Raw genomic sequence first — 1264 nt, forward strand, 5'->3', positions numbered from 1 at the left:
TTAGCCATCTCATATTAAAATTTAATGTCGTCTAATTTTAAGAATTAATAGTAAGAGTTTCAAAACTTTGAGGACTAAAAGTCATCGGAGTTTTGAGTAGAGACTAAAATCAAAATCGTATCAAAATCGTGTAATATTTAAAAGACTAAAAACATATTTAACTCTAAAAAAAAAATATATTTTAGTGAGATGATATTTTTTAACGTCTACAATTTAAATGATTACTTCTTTTTATGATTACTTCTTCATAAAAAGAAGTTGTAGACGTCAAAAAATATCATCTCACTAATATTTTTTGTTATTTATACCTATATATGAAAAGAATTGTTCTTTTTTGTATACACATTTCATATTTCAATTTTATCATTTATAATATGATTATTGTTAAATAATTTTACTCGTAACCTCTATTTTAAAACTAACATAAACTTTATTATTTTTTCTTTATCATATTTATAGTTTACACCGTACTTTACTTATTCCTTATAATTTTCTTAAAACTTAAAAAATGCGAATATAAGTGTGCGACAATGCTTTTATTTCCCCTAATTGGTATAGTAAGGATTAATCATGGTGAGGAGTAATTTCTAATTTAATCAGAACCTTAGTCTTTGAATGCCCAAAGATACACAATCTACTAAGACCTATATCATCCAATTTATTCGATAAATGGTACTATCATACGACCCAAAATCACATATATCAATACATGTTAATAAAGTTTTAACCTCATTTTCATAAAAAAAAAAATATATTATTACGTCAGTAGAAAACGCCAAATGACAAATCTACACTCAATGTATAATGTGACGTGTCCTGCAAGTCAAAACCAAAAAAAAAAAATAGAGCAACAAAAAGAACAATTTATGAAAACTAAAATCCAATATATATATATATATATATATATATAACTTAAAGAAAAAAAAGTAATAAGAATGAAAAATATTTAAGTCTTGAATTATATATATTTGTTGATATAAAATCAATACTTAAATATAATAGATCTATTTAAAAACTTCAATAAAGAAATGGGTATTTAAAATGGAAATAGGTCAACTGAAGCTAAACTTTAAATTTAAGTTTAACTTATTTATTTGGTGCAAATCAATTTGTAAGGTTGAATTTTGATTCTTAAGTTTGAGTAACTTTGAAGCCTGCTATGCCCTAACTACTTTGAAGATATAACTCACAAAAATAAATAAATAAATAAATAAATAAATACATATATATATATATATATATATATATATATATATATATATAT

The sequence above is a fragment of the Vigna radiata genome, unplaced genomic scaffold (assembly GCF_000741045.1).
Source record: "Vigna radiata var. radiata cultivar VC1973A unplaced genomic scaffold, Vradiata_ver6 scaffold_91, whole genome shotgun sequence".
Lineage (NCBI taxonomy): Eukaryota > Viridiplantae > Streptophyta > Magnoliopsida > Fabales > Fabaceae > Vigna > Vigna radiata.